This window comes from Triturus cristatus, chromosome 3_1 (assembly GCF_964204655.1).
Source record: "Triturus cristatus chromosome 3_1, aTriCri1.1, whole genome shotgun sequence".
Taxonomy (NCBI): Eukaryota; Metazoa; Chordata; class Amphibia; order Caudata; family Salamandridae; genus Triturus; species Triturus cristatus.
This window is the reverse complement of record NC_140583.1, coordinates 262,675,817-262,703,164: the sequence shown is the minus strand read 5'-3', so window position 1 is coordinate 262,703,164 and position 27,348 is coordinate 262,675,817.

The window sequence follows — 27,348 nt, the reverse complement described above, 5'->3', positions numbered from 1 at the left end:
ATACGGTTGTGCTGTCTCGAATGGGAATAGTAAATGTAACCCATCCAAAGTCCAACGCTTTACCTACTGTTGCTCCAACTGGAGTGGGATTAGTGCATTTTACCGCTCCAAAGTCCTATACTTTCCCTACTGTTGTGCTGTTTGGAGTGGAAATGGTAACTTTTGCCCCTCCGAAGTCCAAACATTTTCCTACTGTTGTGCTGTTTTGAGTGGGAATAAATGTTACCCCTTTGAAATCCAACTCTTTCCCTACTGTTGCTTAGACTGGACTGGGATAGTACATTTAACCCCTCCGAAGTCCAACGCTTCAAAGGCTAACACTTTCCCTACTGTTGTTTGGACTGGAGTGGGAATAGTGAATTTCACTCCTCCAAAGTCCAACACTTTCCCTACTGTTGCTTAGATAGGATTAGGAATAGTAAATTAACCCCTCCAAAGTACAACGCTTTCCATACTGTTGCACTGACTGTAGTAGGAATAGAAAATCTAACACCTCCGAAGGCCAACACGTTCCCTACTGTTGTGTTGTATGGAGTAGGAATAGTAAATTCTACCCCCCAGAAATCCAACGCCTTCCCTACTTTTGTGCTGTTTGGAATGGAAATAGTAAATTGTACCACTCTAAAGACCAAAACGTTCCCTACTGTTGTGCGGTTTGGAGTGAGAGTGAGAATAACACATTTTACTCCTTCGAAGTCCACAACTTTCCCTACTGTTGTCCTGTTTAGAGTGGGAATGGTACATTTTACCCCCCGAAATCCAACGCTCTTCCTACTTTTGTGCTGTTTGGAATGGGAATAGTAAATGTAACCCCTCCAAAGTCCAACATGTTCCCTATTGTTGTTCAAACTGGCGTGGGAATAGTAAATTTCACCCCTCCAAAATCCACACTTTCCCTACTGTTGCTTAGACTGGAGTGGGAATAGTAAATGTAACCCCTCCAAAGTCCAACGCTTCCCTTCTGTTGCACTGACTGGAGTGGGAATAGTAAATCTTACTAATTCGAAGGCCAACACTTTCCATACTGTTGTATTGTTACGAGTTAGAATAGTAAATTAAACCCCTCCGAAGTCATATGCTTTCTGTCTTTAAGCATAGGATTAGCACAGTGCCAAAACCCCAAGCTGTAAATGACAAAAGGCTTTTACCTCCCCAGGCACAGTATTACAGCTTTGGATAGGTAAAATACCATCCACGCCAACCTCGAATTGCGGGTGGGTGAATAATTTTGCTCTGCCAGTGGAGTTTGCAGAGTTTTCCCATTCCGCGTCTGATGACGAGTTACAGCAAAACTCCACCAACTGCCACGTGGCAGAGTTTTTTCTCACACGCGGTTCGCCATCATTAAGTTGAAGAGCGCGAGTGAGAATTTGTGTCCCCTAGCTTGTTTTTCAGGTGCTAGAATGACTCTTGCCATGATTTTTTAATACCGGCAGTCACGGCACATCACAAGTTCGTGTTGAGAAAGCTGCCGCTGGATTATTTGAATAGTAATGCTTCATTGATCTGATACTGTTATAGTATTTGTTCTATGTTGATATGAGCATTTGCATACATTTCAGATGGGGGTGGCGCTTGTCACCTTGATAAAGGCGTTTTAGACAAGATGCATTTGGAACTGACATCCCTCTGCTCAATAAAAGAATTGGTATTTTACACCACCCTGAAGTGCCGTTTCTTTGGTCTTTCTGTCTAAAGCTTGTCGTGGATATAATCAGCTGGGAATCACGCCCACTACGGAGTACCCTTGAGGTGTCCCTTCTTTCTTAATGTGAACTACCTTGTCCGGGTCAACCCGAACTCCTTCTCCTGAGAATATGTAGTTATATTCTCATTGCAGCAAGAACTGATACTTGGACTTATTAAGAGTCAGATCCATGACTGCTATCTGCTGGGGCGTGGCCGCCAACCATTGGTGATGTTGTTCCATGGATGTTGCCTGGATGAGGATGTCATTACTGACATTTAGAACGCCATTGAGGCCTGACCATACCTCCTGGATGGCATTTTGAAAAACGTCAGCAACGGATGGGACTATGAAATTGAGGCAGCGGTACTGAAGGAGGACCACGTGGGTCGAGAAGGTGGTTATATAGTGGCACTGTTAAATGGTAGCGGCAGTTTCAGTCGATAACCTTTCAAGTATTTGCCCGGCGGTAATCGCCTCTCATACCACTCGATAATTTACCAATGAAAGAGGCAGGCGCCGGAGACTGGAAGGCAGGAAACAAAGTTTTATTCCGTCGGAGCAGAACACATCAGATCAGACAGCAAGGTATCGTCACGAGGTGCTCTAACTGCATCTCTGAGACCTGGTCTCTTATACACCGGTTTATTGCTTTATTACACATAGTACATTCTTGAGATTCCCTTGATGCATGAGAGAACATCCCCTGAAGCCCCGGCTCAGATCCGATCCCACACATAGTTACAGTAGAGGTTCCCACCTTACCCGCAGTGGGAGATGGCTATCGCGCAGCAGGGAATTCCGCCAATTCCCGGGGGTGTGTGCGACCGGCCGGGTCTCAGGGGGTAGGGGCTTTGATCCACTGTAATCCCTTTGATGTGGGGTGTTTCCCTTACAGTAGGGGCAATAAACTGCATCCGCAGGGCTAGGTGATGGCCTGGGACCAGTTCGGACAATGGGGCGCAGAGGAAGGGGGTTATCAAAGGAGCGGCATGACCATGTATGGGATGTCGGTCAGATGTGGTTCCGTAGCAGGGTCGCGCTGAAGGAGAGGGTTTATGGCCCGTGTATGAGAGAGCGGGGGTGGCCGGCGCGCGGGGGATGTTCGCAGCGCCAGGGGGAAGCGCTGGTGATCGAGAATGAGCGGGGAGAGAGTGGGGTGCCTAAAATGGCGCCCGTGCATTCGCTGTGCGTGGCGCTGGGGAGAGGCAAGATGGCGCAGATAATGTTCAGTTTGCAAGCTAAATTTCCACAGTCCTCCCTTTTAACATATCTCGCCAGCTTGCCTAGTTTGGATCTATCCCCATAATACCCCGTACTTCCACCTCATTCAGAGCTTTCATTCGCTCTCTTTCAAAGTCCAAAGTCTTAGGGCAGATGCAGTTCATAAAAAGCGAACATAAAGGTGGCAGACACTGAATCCCCAAGCAACATCCACATAGTATCACAATTGGTATGAGGATAAATGAAAACAGCCTCCATCCCCAACTTTTAATAGTGTCCCAAAACCAACTCCCCAGTGACCATTCTTCTTGCTCTTGATGGACCTCTGTGGACAGTCTGTGGAGGTGTTCAATTGCTTTGTAGACTGAGGGTGAGTTATCCGGTACGTAGGTACAACAGCTGGACCCAATGATGCGGCATGCTCCTCCACGATCAGCCAGAACCACATCTAGAACGAGGCGGTTCTGAAGAGCCACCAGGCGGACGGCCTGAAGCTCAGCGGTGTTGTTGGCGAGGGCGCCAGCTGTAATGTTCATCGCCGTCTCGACTGCCTGGGTTAAGTGGCGGATGGCACGGCTGTTTGCCATTGGACCCCAGAGTGGAACAAGGCCTTTCACTGCGTCCATGAACTGTGCCCCGGCGGAGTCGGCTTGCACAATGTCTTTGGCCCGCTTCTGTCGGTGGTGGCTTGCTGGAGCCACATATGTCGGAGGAAGGACAAAGGCGATGTAGCAGGTGCCTCCCCAACCTTTCGGAAGCCAGGTGTAGGCCTTAGTACCACAGACGAAGTACATATTCGGGGAGGCAACAAAGGAGGGTGGGTCAACTGAGTCCAATGTTTGGGTGATGAGGCAGGAGCTGTGGCCCACCAGCTGCGTCCCCAGGCCTTCGAGGCACACAAATCCAGTGATGTTGATGACGGACAGGGCCACTGTTAGGGTGGCGGCCGTCCGTTTCCGGAGGTAAGAGAAGGTGGGTCTGGCTGGGTTGTTGAACACCTGCATTTCAACTCGTTCTTTGGCAGGGATGTCCATGTGAAAGGAAGTGTTCGATCTCAGAGGGCAGAAGAGGGCAGAAGTTTTTCCAGTTTTGTTCAGCCAGAACCCATGGTAGAAGTGTGACATGGTTCTGCCGGAAGTGGCATTGTCCTTGTAGCTTTCTTGCAGGAGGATTAGCCAGGCGAGGCAGGAACCATGGACCGAAAAAGGTGAAGGGATGAAAGGGATAGAGTGTCCAGTGGCATGTGGCAGCAATCCACAGATCCAGCAATTGGTGGCGTTGGCAGCAAGATTGTGTTGGTGGAGCAACTGCACAAAAGAGTTATTCCAGAACTCCTTACGCCTTTCTCGGAGTTGGGGTGAAAGTGAGATCAGATGGTGTTCTTTCGTGGTGGTAGGTTGAACGGTGGTCAGCAATATCTTATGAGCGGGTGTGCCCTCCTCCATGATCCAGAAGGTGACCACGAGGAGAAGGCAAAAGAGAAGGGTAATGAAAAGTGCGATAGTCTTGAAGCTGTGCATTCGGTCACTCTTTGGGTTTTTGTAGTGGATCTTCGGACGTCCGGTTGCTTCCATCATCTTCATGTCGGGCGCTTCCATCACCTTCAAGAGACTCGGTAGCGGGCAGAACCACAGACTTCGCTTAGTTTCTCTCCCGGTGGCCTTTGAGGTGACTAGGCTACCGCTCTGAGATTTCCACTTAGCCTGTGGTCTGCTTAGCCGAAGTTCTCTCCTTTCGTCGCAAGTTATACCCTTCCTTGGATGGCACGGTGGGATCAGGATATCTTACTAACTCGAGTGTCTCTGTATCTGGGCAGCGGCTCAGGGATGGTCGGTCTTTGTCCAGAAGTTCTTCTTGGGCGGTGATGTTGTCCGGGGTTGTCAGGGTCGGTGATACCTTCTTGCAGTGGTGTGCATGCAGCCAATTGCGTTTCCCCTCCACTCGAAGAGCTGTTCGGGTGGTGATCAGGACTTGCAGGGGGCCCGTCCACCGGGGCTCCAGACTCTTGGTGCGCTGGAAGTTACGCACTAAGACGAAGTCACCGGGTTGGATGTCGTGTCCCGGGCCCCTGGAAACATCGGGAATGGCGTGCAGCACCTGCTGATGGATAACAGACAACGTCTTAGTTAGGTTATACAAATAGTCAGACATGAGGACGTCCGGGACGTCGTGGATGGGTGTTGGTTTTGGTGCAGTCCAAAGGTTCATGGGCCGCCCAAAGACGACCTCGTAGGGGGTTAAGTGGTGTTTGGTGGGGGTGGAACGCATTGATAGCAATGCTAGTGGGAGAGCGTCTGGCCATCTTAGTCCCGTGGTGGCGACTATTTTTGCTATCTTAAGCTTCAATGTGGCATTGTGTCGCTCAACCAGGCCTGCAGATTGGGGATGGAAGACCGCATGGAATTTCTGTTTTACACCCAACCCCTTTAAGATGAGTTGGATAACTTCGGCTACGAAGTGGGGGCCGTTGTCGCTCCACAAAATTCGACAAAGGCCGTATCGGGGGAAGAATTCATAGAGTAGTACTTTTGCAGTAGTCATAGCGGTGTTGTCGTGGGTTGGGTAGGCTTCCACCCACTTGCTGAAGGCACACACAACGACAAGTACGTACTTCAAACCTTGGCACCTTTCTAACTGGACATAGTCCATTTGTAGGACTTCAAAAGGGTGACTGGGGACCCCGAACCCTCCCCGGGGTACAGCAGTTCCTTTCCCAGGGTTGTGTTGGAGGCATACTAGGCATTGTTGGACCAGACGTTTGGCTGAGTCTGGGATCTTGTCGTTGTGCCAGACTTTGGAGACGAGTTCGATCATGGGGGCAGACCCTATATGTGCGGGGGAGTGTGCCATGGTCAGCATGGGGATCAAGTATGAGTCTGGTAGCAACCATTTGTTCGAGTCCTTAGTCCGCCAGCAACCATCATCGTCCTTCAATCCCACCCGTGCCCATTCAGCTAACTCGTGTGGTGTACTGGCTAATTGGATGTCCCTAATCGTTTCCCCAGCATCCTTCCATTTCTCAGCTTGTGACCTGGTCACGTACATACGGGTCGTGGACCTATTCTCGGCTGTGGTTCGGGCAGTAATGTCAGCTAGTGCATTTCCCTGTCCTATAATGTCTGTCACTTTCTTGTGTGCTTGGCATTTGATCACAGCCAGCCGTGTGGGGAGGAGGACCGCTTCGGTCAGGGCAGACACTAGATCTCCATGTAGGATGGGTGTGCCATGAGAAGTCAAGAATCCCCTCTCTTTCCATAAGAGCCCAAAGTGGTGAACTACCCCGAAGGCGTACTGACTGTCTGTGTAGATGTTTGCGGTTGTCCCTGCTGCCAGGATGCAGGCTCGTGTGAGAGCAATTAGTTCCGCCGCCTGTGCGGATCGCTGTGTGATGCGGGCTGTCTCAACAACTGTTCGGGCTGTGGTGACTGCATAGGCAGCTGAGGTGGTGCCATCGGGGAGCTTGATGCATGAGCCATCCACCCACAGTTCTCCGTCAGGGTCCGGGAAGGCAGTATCTCGGAGGTCGACCCTACTCTTGGTCTGTTCGTCGGTGAGGGTCACACAGTCGTGTATAGGGGGCGCATTGGGAACAGTGTCAGGGAGAGGTAGTAGGGTAGCTGGATTCAGAGTGGTGCATCGTTTCAATGTGATGTGGGGGGCAAGCAGAGTCAGTTCGTAACCGGTCAGTCGTGCGCTAGTCAGGTGTTGAGTCTTGGTCTGGTTCAGGAGGGTGTCAACCGCATGGGGTACCAGTACCGTGAGGGGGTTTGAGAGTACGATCCCCTCGCTTTGCCGGATAGAGATAGCCGCGGCAGCTACTGCTCGAAGGCATGCGGGCAAAGCTCTGGCTACAGGGTCAAGAGTGGCAGAGAAGTAGGCACAAGGGCGTTGTTTAGGGCCTATGGACTGGGTTAGGACAGACAACGGACATCCCTCCCTTTCGTGGGTGTAGAGGGAGAAAGGTTTAGTGTAGTCTGGGGTTCCTAGGACTGGGGCCGAACAGAGGGCGTCTCGTAATTCTTTGAAGGAGGATTGACATTCGGGTGTCCAGGGGAGGGGGAAGGGGACATCTTTAGCCAGCAGGGAAAGCAGAGGTTTTACGATAAGACTGAAGTTTGGCAACCACTGTCGGCAAAAGGAGGTGAGGCCTACTAGGGACCGCACTTGCTTCTGAGTTTTGGGAACAGGGGTTTGTAGGATGGTCTGAATTCGGTCAGGGGTAAGTTTCCTCCCGTCTTTGGATAGTAGGTGGCCTAGATACGTTACTTGGGGCTGGCAGAATTGCAATTTCTTTCTGGAGACCTTGTGACCGTTCTCCGCAAGGAAGCGGAGGAGGTGAATGGTGGCTGTGACGGCAAGTGGAGTGGTGTCGGCCGCCAAAAGAATGTCATCGACGTACTGTATCAACACCACTCCATCGGGTAGTTGGACTGCATCTAGCTGTCTCTTGAGGGCTTGGCTATAAATGCTGGGACTCTCAGTGTAGCCTTGGGGTGCCCTACAGAATCTTTATGAACGGGCTTTTAGGGTGAAGCCGAAGAGGTAACGGCTGTCTGGGTGGATGGGGATGGAGAAAAATGCGTTTTTGAGATCGATAACAGTAAAGGTGGTGGCAGTGGATGGAATCAGGGTGAGGATGGTGGTGATGTCTGAGACCACGGGGTACTGAGGTATGACTACTTTGTTAACCTCTCGCAAATCAACAATGAAACGGTAGGCTTTCTCATCTCCCTCGCCTTGCTTCTTTACAATGGGTAGGATAGGGCTGTTGCAAACATTACTGACTACTTCTTCTACCACTCCTGCCTCGACTAGGGACTCGATGATTTCCACCAATGCCTTCTCGCCTTCGGGTGATATCCGATACTGTGGAAGCTTTGGGAGCACTGCGTCTGGTCGGACGGTTATGTGTACTGGGTCAATCACCATGCGCCCTACATCTGAGTCGGTTTTAGCCCATAGATGTGAAGGTAATGTATCGAGTAGGGACATGTCAGCATCGGTTATAGAGAGCATACGCCGTGTGTGACAGTGTCTGGACAGATCTGGGTTATCGTGTAGGATGACTCGAACTCCGTCTGGGGAGCATCTGATGGTAGCTCGAAAATGTTTTAGCAAATCAAGTCCCATAATAGCATCGGGGGTGTTGGAGGAGAGCAGAAAGGTCGTGTCAGTGGTGTTATCTTCTAAGTCAAAGGAGATTGGTGCTGATAAGGGGTTAGTGGAGGGCGTTCCATCGAAGCCTATTGAGGTTACATGTGAGCCAGACAAGGGTGCCCTAGGGATCAGTCGTTTGGATAACGCACTACGTGTCGCCCCAGTGTCTACCAGGAATGGAGATTTTGTGCCCAAGACCTTAGCAGTGACGTAAGGACCTTGCTGGTCAACACGGAGTTCGACTGGATCCCTCCCTTGCCCCTGGCGGTCCTATGCGAAGTCATGGGTGCTTTCGTAGTCGGACTGCTGACACTGGTTTTGTCGGGGGCGATCAAAGGTGTTTGGTTTGCCTGGCCTGACGTTGGTTGCGTCGTTCGTGTGCCCTCGTCCCTGTCCTCTGTTTCTGGGGTCATATGCTGTGTCTCTGGGATCCCTATTTTTGTTTAGTTCCAGAAGGACCGGGCACTGGGATTTCCAGTGTCCGAACCCTCTACAGAACGCACATTGGTTCCCATCTAAGTCTCTCCGTCCGTTGTAGGGTGCAGGTGTATGGTCTCTAGGGGGTAGCTTTCTAGGGGCGGTTGGTTGGTAATTCTCTTTCGGGGGTTCCCTTCCTATGGTCACCCCTTGCAACTGCGCTATCATTACCCTCTCCTTCAGTTCCTTTTTCTTTTTCTCTGACGCCCTATCGTTCTCGTTTTTCTGATTTTCGTAGTATTGGGCCATCTGGAGAATTGCTGTGGGTTTGGAGGCTGCCCAACTACTCTCGCTGGTCTGTAGTTTCTGGGAAATTTCTTGTGACAGACCCTTCACATCATTCTGGACAAAGAGGTGATGTCCGGTTGCGGTGGTCATGTCTTGGCCACTGTAATCGGAAAACACAGTCTCGAATCGGGAGAAGTATTCAGACACATCCTCCTGGGGTTTCTGGAGGCAAGCCGTCACTATCGACCAGTCTACCTTTCTTTCTGGGATTAGAGTCTTCAGCTTTAGTACAATCTTGTCTGGGAGCTCTAATATGGCTTTCGGGGGTTTCTGTCCTGGTTCTCGCTGCTTATCTATGGTATCGAGATGTACCCAGGTATATCCGAACGGCTCAGCGTGGTCAACTTTCCGGATTTGTTTCCACACATCAGCCGGCAGACATAGCCCAAAGAACAAGTCGATATCTGCTAAAGTCATAATCGTAGAACCTAAGGCTGTACCCAGTTCAGTGTAGAAGGCAGTCGGGTTCTTTCTCAAGTCGGGTAGAGTTTTTCTAAAGGTCAAAATATCTTGCCGGTCCCACGGCTGGTAGACCCAGTTATATACAACCCTCCCCTTCGCATCTTGGTGGTTGATGTAGTCATGTGTTCCCTGACCTCGTGGGGGGACCCAGTAGGGGGCAGCTTCTTAGATGGGCATCAAGGCATCAGCCCTTCCTTCCTGGGGCTTAGTCGCTATGGGGGTTTCTGCTTTGGTGGTCTGCCTATGTTCTTTAAGGTGTCGGTAGACCTCGAGTGTACGAGTAAAGAGGTTCGTCACGTCGCCCTCTCTTTCTTCTCCGATGTCTACCTTCCTATATAGGGCCGCTAAGCCTTCGGGACCTTTATCGTGGTATCTATCCTCATATGCATTCAGGGCGTGATAACAGAGCCGTACGACAAAGTGTCGTCTGCGGCTGTCGGCATACGAGTTATACACGTCTGTTATATACTCCTCACTTTCTTTTCGCTCCACCAGTGTCCCTACTATCTTATCAATTCCTGCTCGTTCATCCTTCGTTAATCGATTCATTCTGGTGGAATCTTTCTTTCCCATCTCATGGTCATCTAGCGTTATTGCCGACGTTGTGTTCAGTACAGGAGGCTCGGCCGGCGCGGAGGCCGTGATGACCGAGGCCCCTGTACTGCTTTCGCTCGTGTTCGGGGGTTGTGGGTGTTGCACCACTAACTGGGAGGGTGCATATGGAGGGGGCATGTAAATGATCGGGGGACCTAACAGCAATTCGTCATTCGTTCGCTGCTTGGAGGACAACTCAGGGTAGAGCAAAGAAGGGGTCCTAACAGCGTACTGGCCTGATGTTTCGGGATCCTGTCTTAGTTTAGTTTCCCTTCTCTCCTTTATTTCTTCTTCTAACTTTCTAGCGGCAAGGTGAGCTGCCTTTCGTAATTCCTTTTCTGCTTTTACTTCTTCCCTCTTTTTCCGTTGCGTTGCTTCTTTACGCCACATGCCAATACTGTCAAGCATAGTAGGCGTTGTCTTATTGCTACGCAGGGCTATTTGTAGCACTTCTATCTTATGGTCGTCGAAGGATCCCATCAGTGGCCACTGACTCTCGGGGTCCTTCTTTGTATATTTATGCCATAGCTTGGTATAAGCTACGGCGACTAGTCCATATTTAGTGAACATGTCCTTATTAGGGGTGCCCTCCAGTGGAGCCGGATGGTTCACCTCTAATAAGCGGTCCGGGCAGAACCAACTACCAATCAGTGGGGAGAAGATAGGCATGACGGGTTTCAACGGGGACAAAAGTCAGCACTACCTATCTTTTCACTGCTTGCAAAGACTAGACAGAATATCTCTATTCTTCGTTATTTGTAAGCAGAGAATACCTCCAAAGAACCAATATCGAACAACTAGTGTTCGGACAATCAATCAATCAATCAATCAATGGGAGATAAAGATAGGCATGACGGGTTTCAACGGGGACAAAAGTCAGCATTACCTACCCTTCACTATTTGCAAAGACTAGACAGAATATTTCTATTCTACGTTATTTGCAAACAGAGAATATCTCAAAGAGCACTATTCTTCAAAACAATCAATGTTCGGACAATCAATCAGTGGGGAGATAAAGATAGGCACGACGGGTTTCAACGGGGACAAAAGTCTGCGTTACCTACCCTTCACTATCTGCAAAGGGAGAGAGAGAGAGTATTTCTACTCCTCCCCGTTTGTAGACAGCGAATATCTCGAAGAGAACAATCAATGAGCACAATCAATGAGCAATACTAGTATTCAGAAGCTTCGGACAATCAATCAATTATTTCGCAATTTGTCGTGTATCACGACCTTACCCGGACCGCGTGGACAGTTTCTCGTCTTCCGCCTCCAGCGCCCGATCGTCCTCTACTCTCCGTATTTGCCGCGGCACTCCTGATGGTTCCCAGTCAGGACCGTAGATCACTCGAGAGAGGTCTGCTCGGAACCAGTGAAGTTCGGATGATCGGCTGCCAGACGAGGGTCTATTGGACAGGAGCTCTCCCGATCGTTGCAGTCGTTCACTCTGTCGTCGGGACCTCTCCCACTGGATCCACGTGTCGCTGATGGGCCCCACGTTTGGGACGCCAATTGTTAAATGGTAGCGGCAGTTTCAGTCGATAACCTTTCAAGTATTTGCCCGGCGGTAATCGCCTCTCATACCACTCGATAATTTACCAATGAAAGAGGCAGGCGCCGGAGACTGGAAGGCAGGAAACAAAGTTTTATTCCGTCGGAGCAGAACACATCAGATCAGACAGCAAGGTATCGTCACGAGGTGCTCTAACTGCATCTCTGAGACCTGGTCTCTTATACACCGGTTTATTGCTTTATTACACATAGTACATTCTTGAGATTCCCTTGATGCATGAGAGAACATCCCCTGAAGCCCCGGCTCAGATCCGATCCCACACATAGTTACAGTAGAGGTTCCCACCTTACCCGCAGTGGGAGATGGCTATCGCGCAGCAGGGAATTCCGCCAATTCCCGGGGGTGTGTGCGACCGGCCGGGTCTCAGGGGGTAGGGGCTTTGATCCACTGTAATCCCTTTGATGTGGGGTGTTTCCCTTACAGTAGGGGCAATAAACTGCATCCGCAGGGCTAGGTGATGGCCTGGGACCAGTTCGGACAATGGGGCGCAGAGGAAGGGGGTTATCAAAGGAGCGGCATGACCATGTATGGGATGTCGGTCAGATGTGGTTCCGTAGCAGGGTCGCGCTGTATGAGAGAGCGGGGGTGGCCGGCGCGCGGGGGATGTTCGCAGCGCCAGGGGGAAGCGCTGGTGATCGAGAATGAGTGGGGAGAGAGTGGGGTGCCTAAAATGGCGGCCGTGCATTCGCTGTGCGTGGCGCTGGGGAGAGGCAAGATGGCGCAGATAATGTTCAGTTTGCAAGCTAAATTTCCACAGCACTCTTCACTAAACTTTAGCCGGTGATGATCCAGATCTAGGGCCCGATTCACAGAACTAACTTAAGACAAAATCCTAAACTTACTACCATTTTGGTATTCACAGAAGGCACTTACTCATTTTGGTATTCACAGAAGGCACTTACTCATTTCGGTATTCAGAGAAGTTAGGAGTCCTAACTTTAGGACTCCTAAATGCCTTCTGTGAATACCGAAAGTCTTAAAGTTAGGATTTTTCACAGTTTAGTAGTAGTATAGTTAGAACTCCTAACTTTAGGACTCCTAAATGCCTTCTGTGAATACCGAAAGTCTTAAAATGACGATTTTTCTCAATTTAGTAGTAGTAAAGTTAGTAGTCCTAACTTTAGGACTCCTAAATGCCTTCTGTGCATACCGAAAGCCTTAAAATTAGGATTTTTCTCAGTTTAGTAGTAGTAAAGTTAGGAGTCCTAACTTTAGGACTCCTAAACTGAGAAAAATCCTAATTTTAAGACTTTCGGTATTCACAGAAGGCATTTAGGAGTCCTAAAGTTAGGACTACTAACTTCTGTGAATACCGAAATGAGTAAGTGCCTTCTGTGAATACGAAAATGGTAGTAAGTTTAGGATTTTGTCTTAAGTTAGTTCTGTGAATCAGGCCCCTAGTTTTGAAGACCAGCGCTCACCGTTGAGGTCATTGATTAAGTTGTCGGTGGTGGGTGTGATGTACTGCTCCCTTTTTTTAGCCCTCTTGAGCAGCCATATATCAATGCAGATGCAAATGCACCCAGGCTGCTATGGCTGGCTGGCCGCCACTATTGGAGAGATTCATGGTGTGGGCCCTGTGTCCCTCTTGATGGCCCCCAGGTCTTCAAGTTTCTGTAGTTCAGCCTCTACCACTAGCCAGATGTAGAATGATATCTGCAAGTATTTTAGGGTAACTGGGCGATAGATAGCCTATGTGCAGTGACACAAGTGGTGCATGCAGTTTTCCTAGCCCTTGGAATATGTGGTGGGATTTCACCAGTACGCTTTCCAAGGTTCTTTTTTGAAAAGCTGCTACAAACTGAATGAGCTTAAGCTCTCCCTCTGTGGAGCAACTTCACTGAGAAGTGTGCCTATCCTGCTAGTGGAGACAAAGAATCTGGTAGTACAAGTGACATTATTATAGGATAATGAGCGCTCAAAAACTCTGTCCAGGGGAATGAATGGGCCGCTCCCATAACTAGATACATTCGACTTAGTGGAATTCAGCAGTGGTTATGGCTTTAAAGTTTTGAATTGTCTCTTGCTCTTCATGTTGACCGAGGGTCCTGTGTCAATCGGAGAGGTCACCAGTATATACCCACATGGAAGAGACATGGTAGTCTCTGCATTTTGTGTAGTTCATGGCATCTGATCATGCATGAGATGAGGAAGATGTCCTCTTCCTTGTTTACATCAGGGATGTCATATGCATCTGGGCTGTTCCAGTTCGGTGATATGAGGTCTGGTGTTGATGATAAAACTTGTACTCCTTGGTGGCGGGTCATGACTTTGGTGCATTACGGTGGGGTGTGGCGACCACTCCTGCTAAATTGTGCAAAGCGGTTGAGAGGCTAACAGTTGGAGCACGATTAGTGTCTCGCAGCACAGGCTTGAAGAATGTGTATGGCATAGCCACAGTACCTGAATGCTTTTTTCACAGATGTGTCTGCTGCCGAAGATTTGGGTGGTGCACGGGTCATCTGGTCATGCAACACTGAAGCCACCATTTCACATTTGATGGTCTGGGATCGCACAGTTCTTTCATAACTGCTAGTCTGGTAAAGGCCATCTCGGTCTCCTCTTTGCATTCGCCAGAGAGTTCATGTGAGGGTGTCTTCGAGTTTTATGCCAGGCTGTCTGAGGATGGATATGTCGCTTGAGGACACGTGACCTGCAAACCTGGATGAGCTCTTCGTACCTCTTTTTTGTGGGTCAGAGCATGTGATTGCTTGTTCACACAGCTTGGCATAGTCCATGTCGATGAATTCACCCTCTCGGTGGCAAGTTTGGCCAAGTTCAAATGTTTCAAAATTGGGATTCATTGAGAATCAAAATGTTTTTTTAGTACAGTCTTCTCATAGTCAATGCCATAGCCAGTATCTAGTAAAGCGCAAAGCCATCCGATTCTGACTCATGTTCGTCAGTCCAGCAGTGCTGGGGCTCTGGGTTTGAGTCATGTAGCACTGATGCAGTGTTGTTGGCTTGTTGTGCGCTTGACTTTCCTCCCCCGACCTGTTCCTGGAGGAGGACAACCTGTACCGTTCCGTAATTGGTGCAGTCAGTTGCGCCTGGCATTACTCATGGGTGGGGTGGGGTGGGCGGGAGGTCGTGTGGGAAGGGGGAATTGCGCAGGGGGTCAATTTAATAATTAAACAAATTAGACTTACCTTCCCGCCGGGCGGGTCCTGCGTCGTCTCTGCTCTTCACCTGCTCTCCTCCCTCTGGCAGGAACAGGAAGCAGGCAGCCAGGCTCCCAGTCTCACCCCTAAGCCAATCACAATGCTGCAAGTAGCGTTGTGATTGGTTGGGACGCCGCCCAGCCAGGGCTAATGGCCCAGCCATGTTCTCCATTGCAGCCTGCCTGGAGTGGGGACTCAACACTTCCCCTGCCCAACCCTGCTTGAAGAGTAGCCCCGCCCATCCACCCACCTGCCCGCAACCAAACACTTCTGCTTTCTCGCAGTGCGAGAAGCAGAAACATAAAATGGTAGTTATTACCATTTCATGTTTCTGCTTCTCGCCCAGCAAGAAAGCAGTGGGGCAACGTAATTCTGCCCTAGTGGAGGAGCCGCCCCTGTGTAGTTCGTCAGGAAATTGTTCCACAATCGTTTCCCAATGTGGAGGGTTGCATGGGTACATGTGAGCGCAGTAATAATTAGACCTGACACAGGACTGAACGCCGGAGCAATGCAGAGAGCCATTTATGTACGTCCCTACCGTATCTTTATTGAACCCTTAACACCCCACCAGGTGTCATGATGACGTGTATGCTGCTTGCGTCATAGAATTACACGTGTCATGTGACACATTCAATTAAGGTAATCCCGGGGGGGGGAAGGATGTGGCATAACAACCAGCGCTGCTGTTATATGCTGTAGTCAATGTTAATTAAGCCTGAGTCATTCACCTGCTCCTAGTTGAGTGTGTGTGTGATGTCAGCTCATGATGTCATTGTTAGAATGTTATAATTCAACTGCAGCATACTGACTGATGGTGAAGATGGTTGGCAGTTCAAGAGCTGTGTAGTCTTCAACTTCAATAAATTCATTTTATTTCTACCTGTTCCTGAGTGAATTACTACAGAAACTTGGCGACGAGTTGACTACACAGCAGAACCCACGGGAATCTACTATCAAATCTAAAATTTATCGAATTTATCTTCTATCATCAAGATCTACTATCTTTCAACTCATCAAAAAAAATTCAGCTTTACCTGCACGGCGTCTATCTACGCATCGCTCATTGCTGTTGTGGTTCTGCAGTAATATTCTCGCTGTCCTGCACTGGCCACTGCTCTGTGATGTCCACCGTTCCAAGCTTTGGATTTTCTTTTCCTGGTTTAACTTGGTAATGTTCTGCTGTGCTCTGTTTCTCTACACATCCTAGAGCAAAGGACCTGTGAGTATTGGTTGCACTTCACATGGGAAAAGTGTGCGTGACTCTCTTTGCTCACTAGTAGTGAATTGGTGAGAGAGAAGGAGTGTTTTTCGTTCTCTCGCAGCCTCATTTTGTCGTTTCTGGAGTTATTTTCATCTTTTTGATTGCTGAGGCCTTTTGGAAACATTTTGGAAGCTCTTGTGATCTTTTGGTGGGAATTGACTGTACGTGCTCAGATGGAGCAAGTTGTGTTTATTCAAATCTTCAGCAGCGGATTTTCCTCATGTCTTCCATTCTTCACGGCGCGAGGAATTCGCTGTAATTGGAGCTTGGGAATGATGCTGTTCTCACGCGCATGTGCACGACGGAGTGGCTCAGACTCGAGCATGTGCGCAAGGATCTAGCGAGCGTCATAGAACGTCCTGAATGCATCGAGGCTTTGTTGTTTCCCTGACAACGGTAACCTTGTGTGCAAGTATCTAGCGAGCATCATAGAGCACGTCCTGAAAGCATCAAGGCTTTGTTGTTTCTTTGACAACGGTTGTCAGAACGCATCTGTTGCCAACCACGTTTGTTTTGCCAACCACGAATGAGGCCTTTTTGCCAACCACGACTGTATTTTGCAAACAATTTGATAACTGACCCGTTTTATCAATTTTATGCACGTAAAGGTCATTGCTAACGTGTTTTGGAGATTTCCTTTCTAGAATTGACAGTAATTACTGTTGAAACAGTGTTTATTTGTTTTATTAGATATTTTTTTTTTTTTTTTAAAAAGAAGATGGAAAATTAACAGTTGTTTTAATATATATATGTAAAAAAAAAATTTTTATATATATATATATACATTTAGTCTGTTGTACACGGGTAACTTGTATTCAGTACTCAATCTAAGGTCCTTTCAAGTATATGTTTTAGTGTTTTAGTTTCACTAGTTTATGTCTTGTAGGATTTAACAAACATCAATAGATACTAGATGTTTTCAGTTTAACGCTAATTTTGCATTGTACGTGTGCAGTTTCGAGTTCTATTTTATTTTATATCAACTTTTATACATGTCAAGCATGCAATCAATCAATGCTCCTCCCGCGTTTTTGGAAACTCCAGGTGAACATCCTGTCAAGTGGGATGTTTGGTTTGATGCTTTCGAGACTTACTTGGGAGCAATAGGTGCATTAAGATATCGTCCTGAAAGGAAAAAGTATCTATTATTACATTCTTTAGGATTCGAGGGTAGATCAATATTTAAACACCTACCAGAGTTAGCAGGCAATGGGGAGGAGTTAGACGACTATCAAGTAACAGTAGCTAAACTCAAGGTTCGCTTCGACAAACCACCCAGTTTGATTGTGTTAAGGCATACATTTTTCAAGAGAAAGCAATCTGAAAATGAGGATGTCGATGGGTACATTTCTATTCTTAGGAAATTGGCTTCAGTGTGTGTGTTTGAAAACTTTTCAGAACAACTTATTCGCGATCAATTTGTATGTCATGGGAAAGATAAACACATTAGGCAAAAACTACTTTCCATGGACAATCCTACACTTGATGAAACAATCAAAATTGCTAAAAGTATCGAGACTTCCCAGGTTTCACTAAAAGAGCTTGATGAAAAACCAGTCGAAAAAGTCAGTTTTGTTGGTGGTGCAAAGAAGGATAAGGGCAAAGCAGGGAAAAACGCCACTAAGAGTTTTTCAAATAATAAATCAGATCCTGCTATACCTAATAATGTATGCTTGCGATGTGGTAATGCATCACATATCAAGGGAGGGAAATGTCCAGCTTTGAATTCAGTTTGCAATTATTGTAAAAAAATGGGACATTTCGCAACTGTATGTCTTAAGAAGAAATTTCAAAAAAAGTCGATAGCTTGTGTTGTGGAATCTGCCGATGAGCCAGATGAGGATATTATTTCTGTTGTTCATGATGAATGTTCTGTCAATGAAACACATATACCTCTAACTGGTGACCCTTCATGCTGTGTTGACCCGGTAGTTGAAATAGTGGTGGGCGATAAGAAACTCAATCTTCTTATAGATTCTGGTGCTAGAATCACAATGATAACCCAGTAGCTATTTCATGAAACCTGGGGAAACAGAGATTTGTTTCCTCCTGATAGATCACCGGTCTCGTATGAAGGACGGACAATTGATCATTTAGGCTTCATTGAAGATTTTTTAAGTTTCGAGGGAAGAAAAAAAAGGGGAAACATTTATGTGGCAGTTAAGGGGTTGAACATTTTAGGGTGGTTTCACCAAGGCCTTTTTGGCATGATTTTAAGACCAGGAACTAAGGAGCAAGTGATGCTTGTTACTTCTGATGGAGTGTGTACCAAGTGGAAAAATGAATTTCCTTCTGTCTTTAGCAACAAACTGGGCAAAATTTCAGGTTTCAAACATAAAATCATTGTTAAAGATGGGGCTATCCTGGTCAAGCTCAAACTTAGAGGGGTTCCTTTCAGTGTTCGAGAGGACCTTAACAAAGAACTTCAGACACTCTGTGATAAAGGTATTATCGAACCCACAGAGTCCTCTCTTTGGTTGTCTCCTTTGGTTGTTGCTCGGAAAAGGGACGGGCAATTGCGTGTGTGTGTGGACCTTAGGTCACTCAACAAGGAGATTTGGGTTGATTCCCACCCTTTGCCAAGAATATCCGACCTCTTCACGTGTATCAAAGTAGCTTGTGTGTTTTCAAAGTTGGACCTGGCTAGTGCCTATCATCAAATAGATTTGCATCCGGATTCTTGTGCCTTAACTGCTTTTGTATCTCCTATTGGTACGTTTCGGTACCGGAGAATGCCGTTCGGATTAGCCTCCGCGGCATCAGTATTTCAGAGGGTCATGCAAAACATGTTAAAAGGTGTGGAAGGTGTCATTGTCTTTCAAGATGATGTCCTTATTTACGCTAAGGATAATGATTTACATGCTACTATCGTCAGACAGGTTCTTGAAATTTTCAAGAAGAGTGGGGTAGTACTCAAGACTGAAAAATGTAAATTTTCTTGTAGCGAAGTTGAATATCTTGGGCATTTGTTGACTCACGAGGGTATCAAGCCTAGGCAGGGGCTGATTGATGCAATCTTGGAGGCCCCGGTACCGGAAGATAAGAAAGGAGTAAAGTCTCTTTTAGGTCTCCTAGAATACTATTCTAAGTTTATTCAAAATTACGCATCAATAGTCAGGCCCATTAGTGATTTGCTAAAGTTTTCAAGGAAGTTTATGTGGTGTGTGGAGTGTGACCAGGCGTTTAGCAAAGTTAAAGAGGTTTTAAAAAAAAGTGATGCTCTCACCCCATTTGATCCGGATCTACCATGTTGTATAACTGTTGATGCCAGTCAGAGAGGGTTGGGTGCCATACTTACACAACAGAATGGGAATGTTGAGAATACTGTTGCATTTGCTTCAAGGGTTCTCAGGAGTGCAGAAACGCAGTATTCTGTGATTGAGAGGGAACTTCTTGCTTGCTTATGGGCTATAGAAAAATATAGACCTTACATATGGGGAAGACGTTTTAATTTGCTAACGGATCACAAACCTCTGGTTGCCATATTGTCTGCGGGGCCCAGTAAGTGTTGCACTCCAAGAATCACGAGAATGGTTAGCAAACTCCTTCAATATCAATTTGAGGTCCATCACGTTTCTGGGGGTAAGAATATCAGAGCAGATTTTTTATCTCGCTTTCCTCAGAGCAGTGGACATAGTGAAGGGACCAGTTTTCAAGATCTAAATGATGAGGATAATGAAGATTGCTTGGTAGCCTCAATAGATATTCCGGTTCTTGCGGTTGGTTCTGAATCTGATTGGAGGGCAGCATTGTTGGGTGATTGTCTTCTTCAGGAAGTGTGCCAGCTGGTCAAGGATGGGTGGCCAAGTGAGAAATCTTTGTCTGCATCATTACAGCCGTACTGGAAGGTTGAGTCAGAGATTTCAGTGGAAGACGGCTTATTGATGAGATGTGAGAAGCTCATACCACCTCATTCCTTGAGGGTCAACATTATTAAAGAGGCTCATGAGGGACACCTGGGCATCACTCTTACTAAACGTCAAGTCCATCAGGACTTTTGGTGGCCCAGGATGGATGTTGAGATTTCTACTGTGGTTGAAAACTGTCCGGTGTGTCAGACATCAGAGAAAAGCTTGAAGGTCACCACTCCACCTTTACACCCTATCGAATGTCCTTCGGGGCCATGGGTTAAAGTGGGTATTGATATCATGGGGCCGTATGAGATTCTTCCTCTGGGGATAAAATACATTTTTGTGGTAATGGACTACGCGTCCAAGTGGCCTGAGATCAAGGTTGTCAGGGAGTCCAATTCTTCATCTCTTGTCAAATGTCTCAAGGACATATTTTTGAGGGAAAGTTTCCCACGATTCCTGGTTTCTGACAATGGGACCCAATTTTTGAGTGAAGAATTTGAATCTTTTTTAATGCTTAGTGGCATTAAACATCTCAAAGCTCACTGTATCATCCACAAACCAATGGCCTCGTTGAGAGAATGAATAGGGTTGTAGGCGAGTGTGTCAAGTGGGCAGTTAATGGGAGACATGATGTGTACAAAGCGCTTGAGAGCATGTTGTGGTTCTACAGAACTACACCTCATTCGTCTACAAAGGTTTCTCCTTTTGAGTTATTAAGAGGTAGAAAAGCCAATACGAGTTTCCGTCCAGGTTGGATGGGTAAATGGGTGGAATCGCTGTGTGATGTTGAGGTACTTATGGGTAAGGTAAAAATAAATTCTGATAATGCTCAAGAAAAAGAGAGAACATGGTTTGACAACAAGAAAAGTGTAAAAATTGTTGCTCTTTCTGTGGGTGATTTTGTACGTATTAAGAGTCCGGTACACACCAAGAAGGGGTATTCAAAGTTTGGTGATCCAGTCAAGGTTATTCGTATTTACAACAATGCTGCCCAAGTTGAAGGTGGTTGTTGGTGGAATTTGTCTAGACTTATTAAAACAAGATCTTGCTCTACTTCTAAGGATTCAAGTGTGTCATGCAAAGCACACACCACTTCCAAATTACTTACTGGACAACGTAGGAAAAGTTCAAGAATTTGTGTTATTCCTCATAGGTTTCGTGATTAAAGATGTATGTTAGTTTTATTCATTGTTTAAAATGTTTAGTGTTTTAGTTTTTGTTTGTCAGGAAAAAAGGAGGTATGTTATATGCTGTAGTCAATGTTAATTAAGCCTGAGTCATTCACCTGCTCCTAGTTGAGTGTGTGTGTGATGTCAGCTCATGATGTCATTGTTAGAATGTTATAATTCAACTGCAGCATACTGACTGATGGTGAAGATGGTTGGCAGTTCAAGAGCTGTGTAGTCTTCAACTTCAATAAATTCACTTTATTTCTACCTGTTCCTGAGTGAATTACTACAGCTGCCGACTTTGAAACTGGGGAACTGATTTCCATTTCTCGGCGTCAGTTGAACATCCTGTGATTCGAGGCAAATCACTTAATCTCCCCGTGCCTACAAAAAATGAACGTGTCCTTGAGTACTGTTGTTATCTGGTGGTCATGTAAACTGCTCCAATACCTTCGGGTCGAGTTTGCGCTGTATAAAACTGCATAAGAAAAATTCCCCTAGCACGGAAAAGAAGGGGGTTTGAATCTGGGTTGTTTGTCCCTGTCATACTGAATGGCAGGGACTAGGGAGAAACAGAGGTGTTTGTTACATGTTCACCTCAGAATAGCAGGGACTGTGCAGAATGACTGTTTTTTCTTGTCACCTATCCGGTGTGGAAAACAAATTACTGTGTGGAATCCCCCGTTTTCCTGTTTCATATTCACGATGGAAGAGAAGCAAGGGGTCGGGCGGTACCAGGGTGCCACCAGCAGGGGTTGTGGTGTCCTGCTGGACACATTCTATTGTCTCAGCAGGCACTAGTTTTGCCAGCCACTCTCTCGAGGGCTGGACACACCCACACCTGTAATGTCGTGACAGTGTCGCGATACGCCTTATGCGTACGCTTCAGGTAACGTGGGCTAAGTACATAAAAGACGGTCGCGCGCATACGTACGCCACTAAGGCTACGACGGCGGACCTAGTAAAACACTCACCTAGTCTCCGAGTCTTTGTGTGCCCGCGTAGACTATTAGTCGCGACCTTCCAGCGGTCGCGTCCCCGTCGAGTAACGATGGGAGCCGGAGGACACTACACAAACTGGCGACGAGGGCGGGCGTGCCCTCGCCGACGTGTGGTCACTGGTGTGGCTCGCGGCGCTCGTGCTCCAGCGCGCGGCGCAGAGTGCGGATTCCTGTGCCCCTCGTGGTGTGCCTGGTGCGCGGTGAGGTCGCGCTGCCCTGCGGAGGTGCTGTGGTGTTCACGCACGAGAATCGTCGGCCTGCCAGCCACGTGGTCCAGGCCTTGAAGGGTGCTGGTCGTGGTGCCCCAACACGTGTGAGCCCTGCAGGTAACTGCTGCTCGTGCTACAGGAGGGAGGCAGCCATTGGGATGCCCTGTGAGTACCTGTGGCTGAATAACTGTGGCCCCAACCTCTGAGAAGACAGGGAAATAAGCTCACCTCCCAGTGCAGAGGCCTAGCCCTCAATAACATCACTTAGGAGGAAGGCCTATTAGTCAGGGGCAGGCCCAGTGCACAGTGGAGAACCCCACGCACATGCGCACAAGGAGACAGGGGGAGCGCCCCGGAAAAAAGGAAAGGCCCACGAGGACTGGAGGCACAACAGGCAGTGTACACACACACACAGAAGCCAGGGAAGACCACACACAGCGCTGAGCGATAGCCATGGCCACGATACCACCAATAGAACCCTTCATAGTAGAAGGGTCACCTTCTTCGATTACGGCCAAGTGGAAGGACTGGGAAGATCGGCTGCGCATATTTTTCGAGGCCACTAAGGTCCATAGGGACCAGAAAAAGGCGATGATCATACACCTGGGTGGAAAAGACATTCACAACATCGTCAAAACGCTAGCGGAGGCCACTCCCAGAACACACCTGACACTGATAGCCGCCCTTAATGAACACTTCGAACCGATGGCCAACCGAAATTATGAGAGGTTCATCTTCCGGCAAGCGCGCCAGCTTCCGGAAGAATCGCTAGACACATATCACGCCCGCTTGAAGAACCTTGCAGCCACATGAGGTTTCTGGGATGAGACCGAAGAAATCAGGGGGCAGATCATCCAGGGCTGTGCCTCAGCCAAGCTGCGAGAGCGCATACTCGAAGAGTCCGGGAAGCCGTTGCCGGAAATCCTGACGATGGGTCGGACCAAAGAGTTGTCGAAAGCGCGGGCGGCGCACATGGAAGCCGTTCTTCAAGCACCAGTGAAGACCGAACCTGTAAACGCGGTGTCGACCAGACCCACACAGAGGTGGGGCAAGAAGGGAGCGGGAACACCCTCCTCAGGACAGTCAAAGTCGTGTGGATACTGCGGGGGATCGCCGCACGCACCGGCAGAGTGTCCTGCGAAAGGCAAAAGGTGCTCGGGTTGCGGAAGATTCAATCACTTTGAAAAAGTATGCCGGTCAAAGAGGTACCGCAGGCCCCGACAAGCGGCGAACACTCTCAAGGAGGAAGATCCAGCACTCAGTGACATGGATGACGATGAGGAGGAAGAGAGAGTGGTGCACAAAATCCACATGATTGGCACTGCCACCCGCAAGGCAAGACGCCTACCACAATGCAGTATCCGAGTAGGGTCGCAGGAGGTCACCGCAGTTGTGGATACAGGCGCCACCTTTAACATCATGGCCGCAGCCCTACACAGCACTATGAACCCGAAGCCGGCTCTACACCCCTCAACGATAACAGTGTTTGCATATGGCCAGAAAGCCCCTTTGAAAAAGCGCGGACAGTTCCGGGCGGTAATTTCCCACGGCACGCAGTCGATTACCACCAACGTCTACATCACAGAAGACGGTCAGGGGATGCTGGCGGGGTGGCAAGTGGCCAAGGACCTGGGAGTCGTGACATTTGCTTTCGGAGTACACCAGGAATCCCTGCAGCACATCCTGGGCGAATTCGAGGAAGTCTTCCGGGGGATCGGGAAGTTCCGAGGGAAAGAAATCCATCTGCACATCGACCCAACGGTCCAGCCTGTCGCCCTACGACATCGGCGGATAGCGTTTCATAGCGTTGGTGGAAGAGGAACTCAAGAAGCTAGAGGCTCAGGAATAATCGAAAAAGTGTCCGGTCCCACACCGTGGGTATCCCCCATCGTTGTCGCCTGGAAGCCCAAACAGCCAGGCGCGGTGAGGTTCTGTGTCGACATGCGACTTCCCAACGTCGCGATCAAGCGGGCACTCCACATCACTCCCACGATAGACGATCTCATCGTAGAAATGGCAGGAGCCTGTTGGTTTTCAAAACTGGACCTGAGATCCGGATATCACCAACTGGTGCTGGACGAAGCCTCCCGCAACATCACCACATTTTCTACACATGTGGGACTCCGGAGATACACCAGGTTAAGTTTTAGAGAATCCAGTGCCGCAGAGGTATTCCAAAATGTGATACAGGAGTTTATTGCAGGCATCCCGGGGGTAATCAATGTCAGCGATGACATCCTGATACACGCCAAAACCATCCAAGAACACAATGAGCGACTGCTCCAAGTGCTACGCCGGGTACGGGATGCCGGCCTCACTCTTCACCGAGAGAAATGCGAGTTCCTATGCAAAAAACTGCAATTCTTTGGCTATACCTTCTCTACAGAGGGGGTCAACCCGGACCCTGAGAAAGTTTGAGACATTAAAGAAGCTGTCGCTCCCACCAATGTCACGGAAGTCCGCAACTTCCTTGGGATGGTCAATTACTGCGGAAGATTCATCCAAGATTTGGCCAACCTGACGGCACCGCTGGGGCGGTGAACAAGCCCAGGCCTTCGAGAAAATCAAGGAGTCTCTCTCTGAAGCCACTACCCTGGCGTTCTTCAACCCCAACAAGTTAACATTGGTCGCCGTGGATGCTGGTCCGGCCGGTTTAGGAGCCGTCCTCCTGCAAAGAAGGAACCCTCAAGAAGAGTGGGCCCCCGTGGCATTCGCCAGCAGTTCTCTTACCGCAACTGAACAGAGATACTCACAAATAGAAAAGGAAGCCGTCGCTATTCACTGGGGGTGCCACCACTTCCATCTGTACTTGTACGGAAAACCGTTTGTAGTAGCAACAGACCACAAGCCGCTAGTGGCGCTCTTTTCAGGGACCTCAACTAATCCGCCGCCACGGATTGAGAAGTGGATGCTACAACTCCAGAACTACAATTGTAAAATAGAGTATCAGCCCGGATCCAAGAATCCGGCCGACTACCTGTCCCGCCATCCTCGGAAAGCCACGGCCCAGGAAATGGAGTAGGCTGCTGACACGGAGGAATATGTTAGATGTGTCACCGCTCGATCGTGCCCCATACCCATTTCCATGACAAGTCTATGGGAAGCCACAGGCCAAGATGAGGGTCTGCAGCGCACCAAGGGAGCTATCCGGAGCAGTAGCTGGCACAAAGCGAAGGAGGAGTGGAAGAGCTTAACAGCCACGGCACAACGAATAATGGACAGTTTTTACCATGTCCGAGACGAGCTCACCGAGGATGATACAGGGTGCCTGCTACGAGGACAAAGGCTAGTAATTCCAATGTCTCTAACACAGAGGGTGGTGGACCTTGCCCATGTAGGACATCAGGGTATGGTTAAAACAAAATCGAGGCTTCGCACAAAGGTGTGGTTCCCACTAATGGACGACCTGGTAGAGGCCACTGTCCGTGCCTGCCCATCGTGCCAGGTCACCGAGGAGGCACCCACACCTGCCCCTGTCATCGTGGAACATCGTCCAAGGGTCCCATGGTCCTGAGTGAGTGTAGATTTTGGTAGTCTTCCAGACGGACGCCATACCCTGGTAGCCATTGACGACCACTCTAAATATCCTGAAGTGGAGATACTGTCAGCACACAGCGCGCCTGAAGTCATACCGAAACTCGAGAAGATCATGGCTGCCCATGGACTTGTGAAAGAGATAAGAACTGACAATGGATCCCCTTTACAAAGTCAAGAATTTGCCTCATACCTGCAGGCGCTGGGTTTTCATCATCGCTGGATCACCCCACGCTGGCCACAAGCGAATGGGGAAGCTGAAAGATTCATGAGAACCCTTAATAAAGTAATACGCATTGCACATGACAAGGCTCAATCCATAGAATTGGCCATATTCACCTTTCTCCGGAGTTATCGCCAGACACCCCACACGACCACTGGTGTGGCTCCCGCGCATCTACTAATGGTAAGAATAGTCACTGACACAATCCCTCATCACCCCGAGTGGCGACCGGAAATTCCCGAGGACAGTGCCATTGATTCCCGGCGGCGAAAAGCACACGCTCATGTCAATCTCTGGCGGAGGGCTGCCCTACCAAACATCTGCCGAGGGGACGCTGTACTGCTCAAGAACCCAGCCCAGGGAAGTAAATTCCGCCTGAGTTTTGAAAAGGAACCCTGGACGGTGGTGTCCGTCAAAGGAACTTGCGTTACTGCCACTCGCGGGAGAGAGAGAATAACCAGAAACGTGTCGCATTTCAAAAAGTATCATCCGCAGCGAGCAGAAGTATTCCCTGATCAGGTGGGCGACACCCCTAACACAAGGCGGGGGGGAAGACGTCGAAACTGGTGGCGGAGAGATGGAACCAGCCATGGAGGACACGGGAGAAACTGATTTCCCCCGGTCATCTCCGCAGAGAGAGTCGTATGGCACAGCAGTGAGCCCTGGGTGACAGTCTCAATCAATCAATCAATCATGAACATATATAGAGCGCGCTACTCACCTGTGAGGGCCTCAAGGCGCTGGGGGGGGTGGAGCTGCTACTGCTCAAGAGGTTGTGACCCCCGTTGAGGAGCAAGGCGGAGATGCCGGAGACTCACAAGGCCGGGGCACGTCGCAGTACAGCCTGCGGATCAATCCTGAGCCCTCCTGTCGTTTAAAAGACTACATCACGTGAGACAGTTCCACGTTACATATTTTTGGAATGTTCTGCTAAAGATGAATGCGGGGAGTCCAATGTAAGGAATGTTGTAGCTAAGTTTGGTTTTTCATGTTTGTTGGGGAGGAATGTAATGTTGTGACAGTGACGCGATACGCCTTATGCGTATGCGTCAGGTCACGTGGGCTAAGTAAATAAAAGATGGTTGCGCGCGTAGGTACGCCACTAAAGCTATGACGGCGGACCTAGTAAAACACTCACCTAGTCTCCGAGTCTTTGTGTGCCCGCGTAGACCATTAGTCGTGACCTCCCGGCGGTCGCGTCCCCGTCGAGTAACGACGGGAGCCGGAGGACAGTACACACACCCATCCAACACAGGGGCCACGACGTGGGCCTGCTAATTAAAGGGCCTGAGTGCACGTGCTCATGGCCAGTTAACTAAATATCAACCAGTGTCTGTGTCCATCATTTTAGTGGCATGTGGGTCCAGGGCCCACAACTGTACTATGGTGATGAGCGGGAACTGCCTCGTGTGTATTCTGGCAGCAATGTTGGTGAGTTTTGTGGGAAATATAGCCCAAGGCTAGGGCACCCCAC